The 11,871-nt window shown below is 38.4% G+C and overlaps 1 pseudogene; it reads left to right on the top strand.

Moving 5' to 3' along the window:
* Positions 1 to 10,503: 10,503 nt before the first annotated feature.
* On the top strand, positions 10,504 to 11,669 carry LOC148561840 (uncharacterized; annotated as a pseudogene).
* The last annotated feature ends 202 nt before the right edge of the window (positions 11,670 to 11,871 follow it).

The raw sequence follows: 11,871 nt of genomic DNA, 5'->3' as shown, positions 1-11,871 counted from the left end.
AGTGGCTTTATGAATTTTTCCTTCTCAACTAGTTGTATATATGCAAATTAATTTTTTTCTACAAGATAAAAAGAGTCAAAAAAATAAATAGAGCAAATATATTATTCTCAAATTATAATTTATAAGAAAAAATCATATGAAACTCGTGTTATATTAACTAACTAACTAAAAAGAGAGCAAAGCAACAACAACAACAATTATTATTATTATTATTATTATTATTATTATTATTATTATTATTATTATTATTATTATTATTATTATTATAGTAATAACAATAATTATCTTATCCCCATTCATCATTGTGAGAGCTCACGCATATTTCACATCCTTAATCCCTATAATAACGATAATTATGCATAGAATATTATGCGCACAGAAACAATATTTTGGGTCTAGATTAGACCGTGACTGTTTTTGCCATGAATTATAGGCCTTGGTGTGAGGACTTCTTGGATTTGTGGGGACATTTGAACCCAAATCAACATTTTGTAGTAAAATTCATGTGCGCAATTGGACCAAATAGGTTCAAATGGCTAAGCCCAGTTTTGCATTGATGAGAGAACTTTTGCGTAGTCTAGAAATTTGCAGATAAATCTTCGTTGCAAGTATAGTTTCTAAATCAACAAAAGTCCTTTCATACAAACGTTTTGGTTGTCACAAGTAACAAACCCCTAAATAAATTGATAGCTGAAGTATTCAAACCTCGAGTCGTCTTCTCAAGGAACAACAGGGAAGTATGTTCTTATTATTGGTTATAGAGATTGTAAATCGGGGTTTTGAAGATAAGGAACAAGTAATTTAATTTGCAATTTAAAATAAGCAAAAGACTGTAATTTAAATAAATAACTGTAAAACACACTTTTGGTAAGGTATGAGAAATTAGAAGTCCTATCCTAGTTATCCTTATCAATGATGATGAAAATTGAATCTTAATTCCACTCAATTAGTCTTTACTTAAAGTAAAGAAAGGTCAAGTGACTAATTAGTTTGATCTTCGAATCCTAGTTAATCCCTAAGGAAAGATTGGGATTATAGAAGTTCAGTTCAATTAGCAAAGATAACAATTATCAATCATGCTTGAGTTTGATAACTCCTGAGTTACTGATTTCTTAACCAAGACCAAAAGGAGAAAAGTAAATCTACTGGAATAAAAATGTCTTCAGATGGGAATAACAATAATGTAAATAAAAGAAAGCAATAATAAACTGAAATACCTCAAATAACATTAATTCAAAGAGTAATCTGTAACATAGAAGAATTCATAAATAAAATTGAGAAAATAATAAAAGGAATATTGAACTTGATAAAAAGAGATAATCCTGAAAGCGCATAAAATCCTAAATCTAAATCCTAATCCTAAAGAGAGAGGAGAGAATCTCCCTCTCAAAACTAAATCTAAATCATGGAAAACTAACTAATTGGAGACTCTCCTTGAATGGATGCATTCCCCCACTTCATAACCTCTGGTCTATGCCTTCTGGACTTGGATTTGGGCCAAAAAGGGCTTCAAAATTCGCTATGAGCATTTTTTTCTTTTTCTGGTGCGTGGCCTTTGTCACACGTCCGCGTGGGTCACGCGGTTGCGTCATTCAGAGTTTTCCTTATCACGCAGTCGCGTCAGTCATGCGACCGCGTCATATGTGTTTCGCTCGAGGCGCGCGGTCGCGTCAGTCATGCGGCCGTGTCAATGCCTTTTCGCGCTGGCATGCGGCCGCGTCGCCCATGCGATCGCGTGGCTGCCAGTTTCTTCAAAAACTCTGTTTTGTGCTTTCCTTCCATTTTCGTATGTTTCATTTCCATCTTTTAAGTCATTCTTGCCTTAGAAGATCTGAAACTACTCAACACACGAATCACGACATCGAATGGGAATAAAGGGTAATCAAAATAATTATTTTTAAGCATAGGAAACATGTTTTTCACATACATCATATAATAAGGAAGGGAAAGTAAAACCATGCATTTAATATGAATAAGTGGGTGAAGGATTGAATAAATCACTCAGATTAAGCACAAAATATATCATAAAATATGGGTTTATCAACCTCCCCACACTTAAACAATAGCATGTCCTCATGCTAAGTCCAAGATAAAGAGTAAGTTAAGGTTAAAGTGGTGGAATCTCATGCAATGCTATCTACTCTAAATGCAACTACCTATATGAATCACGCAATTCTTAATTTTTATTCACTTGTATATAAAGCTTATATGTAGTTGAATTAATTCATATTCTCAAGGAATTATATATATATATATATATATATATATATATATATATATAGCCAAACCTTAGATAATGATAAAGCACTTTTACAGTTGAGATGGGAGAGAAAAATATTTTATAAACTTGCAAGACAATTAATAATTCAAGCAGAGATATGTTAATGAGCTATTGAACCCTCACTGGATTTTGTGTTTACTCTCTAGTCACTCAGTGTTCATTGGGTTAATCACTCTATTCTTCTTTTTATCCTTCCTTTCTATAACTTTGTTCTTTATCTAACCAATCAACAATTATAAAATATAGGCATACAAAAGTCATGAGGTCTTTAATTAAGGTTGTAATGGGGCCAAGGTAAAGGTAAAGGTATATGTATAAGGCTAAGTGAGCTAATTAAGCGAATCCTTGATTAGTCTAAGATCTCACCTAACATACATACTTTGTAAAGCAAAACTTCTTTACCTATGTTCTCACTTTTTTCCACTTTTGATGTTACATGCTCATACTTTAACTTTTGTCCCATGTGCATTTATTTTGCATTTGGAGAATCCTTTTGTATCCCCTTTATTCCAATACTGAAAAATAACATTTTTTTTATTTTTATTGCACGTGGTAATTCAATTATTTGATTTTACATGAGCATGCTTTCCAAAATTTTTATTTGAATAATTTTATTCTTTTCAACTTTTCTACCTTTTGTTTTTATCATCCATGTTCCCAATAGGTTTCCCACACTTAAACAATTACACACTTTCTATCTTAAGCTAACCAAGGATCCAACTTGGGATTTTTATTTTGTTTTTCTACTTAAGGCTAGTATTGTGGCTTATAGAATAAGAGGGGATTTAAAGGCTCAAGGGGGCTAACAAGGGTGATGTAAAGGGTAGGCTAATTTGGGATAAGTGAGCTAAAATTAAACAATGGCCTCAATCACTCTCTTGGTATGTATTTCTATTCTATAATCGGACATATAGATTAAAACAAAGTAAAGAACATCAGAAAAAAAAGAAGGGCGGAACACACAGGAATAAAAATTATGGTTTGAATGTAACCATACAATTAAGCTCAAAACTCACAGGCTGTGTGTTCTCTAACTCAGAAATCATATATCAATTATGTATGTCATGCAAGTAAAATTAAAAGTTCCCATTATTCTCAATGTAAAATTTATTTTGAATGGCTTTAAAGTTTGTGTTTCTCCTTGATGAAAAGTTGTTAACTAACTAATATATAATGCTATATATACAAGGTGTGGGTTGTTTCTATTATGTTCAAGTCTCTAGTTTACTTCCTTTTTATATTTTCAAATTAAACTAAGCTATCTTATGCTAAAAAGGGTAAACTATACTAATTAATCCACAATTTCTATAACTAATAAGTTAGAATTGCTACTAAACTAAATAGCTAAAATATGAACTGAAAATGCGAAATGCAGAAAATAGAGTATAAATACATGAAAATAGCAATGTATAAGTACTGGGAGAATAAAAATAAAAATAAAGAGAAAAATACAGAAAAATAGCAAAATAAAATGAAAGAGTCTGTAGTGGTCACCAAAAGAATACGCCAGAGATGGCGACCTCCCCACACTTAAAATGAAGCATCGTCCCTGATGCTCACTCAAGCAGGGTGTGAAGGGGTGTCATCACTGGAAGGGTGGGTAGCTGGAGTCTCTGTGGTGGTGGTCTGAAGATCTGCCCGCTGCAGAGGAGGTGCTGACTGGATAGGGATCTCTGGGTCTACAGCCTGAATCTGAGGCGGAGCCTCCTGATGTGATGCGGCCTGCTCTGTGCCTGCCTGCGCAGCCTCGCTCTGTGGATGGGTCTCTGCCTCGTGATCATCCGCCTCCTCTTCAGATGCCTCGGATGGTATGTCAGGCTCGGAGGGGATATCGCCAGATCGTATCATCAGCTTCAGGTGCTCATAGCGTCGCTTGTTGCGACGCTCCATCTGGTCAAGCCGTCGAAATAGGCAGTGCACTAGGTGATAGATGGGCTCTGAGGCAGGTGGAGGTGCAGTGGTGGTAGCAGGGGTAGCTGTGGAAGAAGAGGGGCCGGCAGATGGTGTGGCTGTCTCAGCAGTAGCAGTGAGGAATGGAGGTCTGTAGCCCAAAGCCAGAAAGTTCCTGCTGTGAGGGATAATCTTCTTACAGTCTACAGCAGGTGGCTTCTCATCAGCATCCTCCCAAGGCACGTCAGCTCGACGGCCTAGCTGTGTAATCAGATAAGGAAAGGGAAGAGTGCCTCGGACGTGGACCCTGGCCATATAGTACCGGATAAAGCGTGGCAGGTACAGGTCCTTACCCTCCATCACACACCATAGGAGGCTGATCATAGCGGCAGGGATCTCTGTCTCATGGGTACTCGGCATGACAAAATTGCTCAGGATCTGGTGCCATAGCCGAGCCTCATCATTTAAGTAAATCCGCTTGATTCCCTTTGGCATGGTGGTGTTCTGACCCATGATCCATGGAACAGTCGGGTCAAGGGCTATCCTGGCCTTGACTACATCCTAATCAAACTTCATGAAGCGCATATCCTCCTCAGCTTTTTGATAACCATCCAGCTGATCAGATTTAGGCAGAAGTTTCAGAACATCCTTTATGGCCTATTCAGTGACCAGAATCTGCTTCCCTCTTAGGTTCACTGCATCTAGGGAAGTCTTGAAGTAATTGTAGTAGAATTCCCTTACCCAAGATGCATTGACCTAAGTTAGGTTTCTTTCCAGGAAGAATCAGCCTCTTTGTTTGATCTGATCAGAGGTGTATTGCAAGAGTTCTTCTGGGATCTTCAGAGTCCTCTCCAGGTACAGGTTCCTGGAGGTTGCAAACACCGAATACTTCAGCTCACAGTATCGGTTTGCAAACTTTACTGGATTAGTAGCAGGGAGTAGCTGGTCGGCCTTCTCCTGCGGGGTAAAGTTTTTCTCCCGCCAGGAGTCATCGTGCATGATATCCAAGATGGACATAGCGGATTCTTCTCTTTTACGTTTGCTAGTAGTAGTCTTTGCTTTTCCTTTTCTTTGGCTGGCAGACATCCTGAAAGACAAAAAACTAGAATATAAAAAAAATAGGAAAACAAATAGGCAAATAATCAAAAGAAACACAAAGTGGCAAAGTAGCAATAGAAGAGGAGATTGAGTTAAGCAAATTTGCATTAAGGATTGTACAAGAGTTAGAATACTGAGAAGAAAAATGTCACAATCCAAAATGTACTTCAGTTCAAGTTAATTAGAAAAAGTATTATCATGCCTTGGTTAGAATGTTAAAAGAAAGTGAAAAACCAGAAGAAATTTTTTGAAAGGTTAGGTTTGGTTAGAAATGAAAAATAGTTTAGGAAGTTAAAATTAGTGAGTTAGTAAAAAGTGGGTAAAGTAAGTGGCATAATGATCATATTCCAAGTAACAGGCATTCACAAATAGAAGCTATAGGTAACTCATATCCAAACAAGGAAATTAAGTTGATGATGATTCAGATAGATATAGAAATAGCAAAAATTGGAATCTAAACATCAAAAATGCAGATTAAGAACGAGGAAATCAAAAAGAATAAGAAAGCTTGCCCTAGCATTCATGAATTGGTTTGGTAAAAGCAGAGTAAAGAAGAGTTTAAATAGCCAAAACCAAAACATGAATGAAAGTCAAAAACAGTTTATAAAAATTTGGGCAGCATTCCGGCTGAAATTGGATTGTCCCGGAAAATAAACAACAATCAGAATAGTTCATATGAATGAAAACAGATTGCAATTAAAGAGTATGAAAAAGAATGAACTTGAAGAACAGCATATGAACATTATTAACATATAGCAACAGCAGAATTGTGAAAATTATAAAACAAGAAACACGAACAGCGCAATTAAACAGGCCTAAATCCACTAACCACATCCTAGGCTACCTAACAACCTAAAATCCACTACAACATGCATAACTAACTAGCCTAAATATGAACATAAACAGAAAAATATGAATTAACTACGAATAGATAGAAGGGTGGCGTTCGTCGGAACCTGGTAGGCGAATTAAGGAGAGTGGGGCAGAGAGGTGGCTGAGGGATAGTGGCGGTAGCGTCGGGCGCGGCGGAGGAGGGTGGCGCGGTGGGGTGGTTGCTGTTTGGAGGCAGGGGCTTCGGGAAGGGCAGTGGGGGTAGGGGAGAGAGAGGGAAGAAGGGAAGGGGGGGCTTGGGTGGCGGATGGGGGCGCGGCGGTGACGGCGGCGCGGTGGGGTGGTGATCGCGAAGGGGGCCAGCGGCGGTGGAGGGAGGAAGGAGAAGAAAGAAGAAGAAAGAAGGGGAAGGAGGAAGGGGGTGGCGTGGCGATGGGGTCTGGGTGGTCGGCGGGGTGGTGGCGGTCGGTGATGGTGGTTGGGTGGTTGGAGAAGAAGAAAGGAAGGAGAAGGGTTTGGGGGGGCGCGAATGGTAGGGTTCGCGTGACTGGGGGGTTATAAATTTGAATCCACGCGATCGCGTGGGGCACGCGGTTGCATGGTTGGGCTGAAATGGTGGTTGACGCGATCGCATCGGACACGCGATCGCAAGGAACGGATTAGGGAGCGAATGACGCGATCGCCTGGGGCATGCGATCGCGTCGCTGGAAATTGTGTTAAACGCACGATTCCAGTGTCGTTTCAGCACAACTCTCTGTCTCCTTTTGGGGTGCTGTGCAATCCATGCGACGCGATCGCGTCGCTCACACTGTCGCGTGGGATTGATGTTGTGCAAGTGACACGATCGCGTGGGCATTTTGTGCAAAACGCACAATGGCCGCACGATTCCAGCCTAACTTTCTGGTCGTTGGATGTTTACGCCGACCTCCAGATCACGCGGCCGCGTGAATGATGCGGTCGCATCGCACACCCTCTTTTTTTTGTGCAAAATGCAGAATGCAATGCTAATATGAATGTTATGCATGATTCCAGGTTCAATGAAGTAAAATAAAATAAAACTCAAAAATAAACAAAACGGAATAAAATTAAAATTGAAAAAAAGGAACGATCATACCATGGTGGGTTGTCTCCCACCTAGCACTTTTAGTTAAAGTCCTTAAGTTGAACATTGGATGAGCTTCTTGTTATGGTGGCTTGTGCTTAAATTCATCCAGAAATCTCCACCAACGCTTGGAATGCCAATAGCCTCCGGGGTCCCAAACTAGGCATGTAAAGCTTCTGAGCAGCTTCAAATAGATTCTCAAGCTCCCGGGGTGACGAGTGTTAGAATAGATTCCAAGATCCCAAACTTGGCTTTTAAATCCGCCTTCGTCTTGATCTATATTTTTCCATCCATGCGGTTTAGAAATTAGATTATCACCAGAATAACCAAACGTTTCCCGAGATCCATTTGATAGATCATGATGCCAATCCGCATACTTCGAGTCGAAGCGTGGAACCTTATTGAACCTTGTGCACCAGCTCTGAGTACGAGCCATTTCCCTTTTACTCTTAAAGCCGCAGAGAGCTCTAAGCTGGCCATCTGTTTCAAGCAAACCATATTCAAGTGGAAAAATAAAGCTAAAGGTTAAGGATTGTACCCACTTGAAGCTTGTATTGGGTGGTAATGGCCTTGGGATAGGTGGTTCCAGTGGTTCCGTGAGTTTTACTCCCTTGTACTCTTTTGTGAAATTCTTCACTTCTTTGCAAGATTTTTCAAATGTATCCATGTCTTGATCAAAGCCTTCTATGTCTTCCTCGTCGCTCAAGTCATAAACAGGAGGTTGGGAAAAATCTACCTCTGTATCATCTTCGTACTCACTTGGGGAAGATTCTTCGATCTCAGAGAATTCACTCGCGGATGCAAGTTCATTACTAGAAGAACTAGACTTGTGACTATCATCATCAAGAGAATTTGTTTCTTGGGTCGTTCCATCTAGTTCTTTATAAGAGACTTACTTTGGGGGTTGTACACTATCCTCTTTAGCATCAATTGTAACGGTCTTGACAGAATTCTCCACAACTCTGGGTTCCCATGGAAGTTCAGCGTCTCCTAAGTCTTCAACCAACTCTTCTTCTTGTATAATGATAGCTTCCTCTGCTTGTTTTAGTACGAAGTCATGCTTTGTCTTGTCCACTGGAGTTTCTAATATCTCCTTCATGCTACGCTTTTCATTAGATTGCCCACATGGGGCTCTGGGAGGCCCTTGAATGTTCAAACGTCTAGAAGATAATTGACTTATTGCTTGCTCCAGTTGATGAAGGGTTGTTTGAAGTTGATCTACTGTTCCCTTGAGGCGAACTTCTGATTATCGGGGTGATGGATTTGGACGTGGTACATTGGGAAGTGGTGGTGTTTGGGAGTAATTAGATTGGAATCGGGGTAAATGAGGATTATATGGTGGCAAATGGTGAAAAGGAGCTTGTGAGTGTGGTGGTTCAAGGTTGTGTTGAGAGGATGGCCTATAAGCATAGGGTGGGGCTTGTTGGTAACTATGAGGTTGTCCACCATGTCCATTGCCTTGGTATGCATTGTAGAATGGTATTTGTCCATGATATCATGGAGGGTGTTACTGCCAAAAGGGTTGATCAGATCCTCTTGGCTCCATCCATCTTTGATTGCTCTGACCTTGATGCATGTTCCTGTTATAACTTTCATTCCTTTCAACAATATTAGAACCAAACTCAAAGCGAGAGGGGTGAGAATTCATAGTAGCTAATGAAGATAAAAGAAGAAAATAGAAACAAATAAACACGTAAAAGAAAAAAAATATTTACAATAATTAATAATAAGGCACACGATTGCAATTCCCCGGCAACGGCGCCATTTTGATGAGAGAACTTTTGCATGGTCTAGAAATTCGCAGATAAATCCTTGTTGCAAGTATAGTTTCTAAACCAACAAAAGTCATTTCATACAAATGTTTTGGTTGTCACAAGTAACAAACCCCTAAATAAATTGATAACCGAAGTATTCAAACCTCGGGTCATCTTCTCAAGGAACTGCAGGGAAGTATGTTCTTATTATTGGTTATGGAGATTGTAAATAGGGGTTTTGAAGATAAGGAACAAGTAATTTAATTTGAAATTTAAAATAAGCAAAAGACTGTAATTTAAATAAATAACTGTAAAACACACTTTTGGCAAGGTATGGGAAATTAGAAGTCCTATCCTAGTTATCCTTATCAATGATGATGAAAATTGAATCTTAATTCCACTCAATTAGTCTTTACTTAAAGTAAAGAAAGGTCAAGTGACTAATTAGTTTGATCTTCGAATCCTAGTTAATCCCTAAGGAAAGATTGGGATTATAGAAGTTCAGTTCAATTAGCAAAGATAACAATTATCAATCATGCTTGAGTTTGATAACTCCTGAGTTACTGATTTCTTAACCAAGACCAAAAGGAGAAAAGTAAATCTACTGGAATAAAAATGTCTTCAGATGTAAATAACAATAATGTAAATAAAAGAAAGCAATAATAAACTGAAATACCTCAAATAACATTAATTCAAAGAGTAATCTGTAACATAGAAGAATTCATAAATAAAATTGAGAAAATAATAAAAGGAATATTGAACTTGATAAAAAGAGATAATCCTGAAAGCGCATAAAATCCTAAATCTAAATCCTAATCCTAAAGAGAGAGGAGAGAATCTCCCTCTCAAAACTAAATCTAAATCATGGAAAACTAACTAATTGGAGACTCTCCTTGAATGGATGCATTCCCCCACTTCATAACCTCTGGTCTATGCCTTCTGGACTTGGATTTGGGCCAAAAAGAGCTTCAGAATTCGCTATGAGCGTTTTCTGCAATTTCTGGTGCGTGGCCTCTGTCACGCGTCCGCGTGGGTCACGCGGTTGCGTCATTCGGAGTTTTTCTTGTCACGTGGTCGCGTCAGTCATGCGACTGCGTCATATGTGTTTCGCTCAAGGCGTGCAGTCGCGTCAGTCATGCGGCCGTGTCAATGCCTTTTCGCGCTGGCATGCGGCCGCGTCGCCCATGCGATCGCGTGGCTGCCAGTTTCTTCAAAAACTCTGTTTTGTGCTTTCCTTCCATTTTTGTATGTTTCATTTCCATCCTTTAAGTCATTCCTGTGTTAGAAGATCTGAAACTACTCATCACACGAATCACAACATCGAATGGGAATAAAGGGTAATCAAAATAATTATTTTTAAGCATAGGAAACGTGTTTTTCACATACATCACATAATAAGGAAGGGAAAGTAAAACCATGCAATTAATATGAATAAGTGGGTGAAGGATTGAATAAATCACTCAGATTAAGCACAAAATATATCATAAAATATGGGTTTATCACGCGTCCCTCAAATAAAAAAAGTCTCTTATTTATTTATTTAGAAAATGACACGTTTAAAGTTAAAGGAGCAACAATATGTCAGGGAACTTGAAGCAGTGGCATAGGTGATCAATGATCGCGATGAACTTCACAAGAAGATGTTGGGGGAACTTGAAGAGTATGATGAGCAAATTGAAGAAAAGGAATCACAGCTCTGTTTGATGGAGGACATGAGGAGAGAGTGTGAAAAGGAGCTCAAGGTAGAACAGAAAGAATTTCTGCTAGTGTTGGATAACATTGACAAGAAAAGGGAAATGAAGGAAGAGGAACTGAAGGATCTTTCAAAGAAAATTGCTAAGTGTACAAAGGAACTTAAGACCAAAGATGGAGAGATTAGAGCAATGAAGAAACTGATTGATGCCGAAGATGAGAAATTGCAATTAGAAAATAGGAAATTATTCAAGGTAATTTCATTAAATGGATATCATCATGTTCAGTTGAAGGAGCTTCAGTCCAAAGAAAAGGAATTTGCAACACAGGTGGAAGATCTTGAATCAAAAGAGAAGTAATGTGAAGAACGAGTGAATGAACTTGAGTCAGAAAACAGGCATATTGAAAGCAAAGTGAAAGAGATCCAGTTAAGAGAGGAGAAACAGAAAAGGCAAGTGGAGGAGTTTGTTTTAAAGAAGGTGAATTTTGATTGAAAATTAGATGAGCTTGATTCGAAAGAGAAGCACTATGAAGAATGAGTGAACAAGCTCAATTCAGAGAAGAGTGAAATTGAAGGCAAAGTGAAAGAGCTCCAATTAGGAGAGAAAGAACTTCAAAGCCAAGTGGAGGAGTTTGCCTTAAAAAGGAACATTTTGATCGCAAATTAAATGAGATTGAATCAAAAGAGAAGCAGTATGAAGAATAGGTGAGCAAACTCAATTAAAAAAAGAGTCAAGTTGAAGGCAAAGGAAAAGAGCTCGAAACAAGAGAGAAGGAGCTTAAAAGCCAAGTTGAGGAGTTTGCACGAAACAAGGAGCATTTTGAATACAAATTGAAGAAGCTTGAATCCAAAGAGAAGCAATATCAAGAACAAGTTACGAAACTCAATTTAGAAAAGAACCAAATTAAAGGTTGGATTAAGGAGCTTGATATAAGAGAGAAGGAGCTCTAATGCCAAGTAGAGAAGTATGTATTAAGCAAGTAGAATTTTGAGTTCTAATTGAAGGCGCTCAATCGGTAAAAGTTTTAGACTAATCAAAACAAAAAGCAACAGATTCTATATCTATTAGCACATATAGGAAGATAACAAACATAATAGAGATCACAAAAAGGATGCTTTAAAAATTTAGCAGCCAAATTATTCCCAAATAATAGAAGAAGATAACATAAAGACATAAAGTCATTTAATTATTTATTATTGCATCAGATAACATAATTAGTTT

The sequence above is a fragment of the Arachis ipaensis genome, chromosome B6 (genome assembly GCF_059453495.1).
Source record: "Arachis ipaensis isolate K30076 ecotype BB chromosome B6, ASM5945349v1, whole genome shotgun sequence".
Classification (NCBI taxonomy): Eukaryota; Viridiplantae; Streptophyta; class Magnoliopsida; order Fabales; family Fabaceae; genus Arachis; species Arachis ipaensis.
This window is presented reverse-complemented; position numbering and strand designations above follow the sequence as displayed.